The following is a 237-nucleotide window of genomic DNA, read 5'->3' as shown; positions in this document are numbered from 1 at the left end:
TTACACAAGTCAACATTTTATTAAGCTTTGTTACTCGTAAGTTCGAGTAAGAATATTTGACATGCAAATTGCTTCTCTCACAGGAGCAAAAACTGAAGTGGATTTTGACACACGCCGTCTTGGTAGTCCTTTGCATGTGACTTTATCTCTCAGAGCAATCTAGAATTTGCCATGAGAAGAAAAAGGATCCTATTTGAGGAGCAAAGGCAAGAATGAAAAGAGAGGGAGGGGACGGAA

This window comes from Penaeus monodon, chromosome 21 (assembly GCF_015228065.2).
Source record: "Penaeus monodon isolate SGIC_2016 chromosome 21, NSTDA_Pmon_1, whole genome shotgun sequence".
Classification (NCBI taxonomy): Eukaryota; Metazoa; Arthropoda; class Malacostraca; order Decapoda; family Penaeidae; genus Penaeus; species Penaeus monodon.
Note: the sequence above shows the minus strand (reverse complement) of the source record.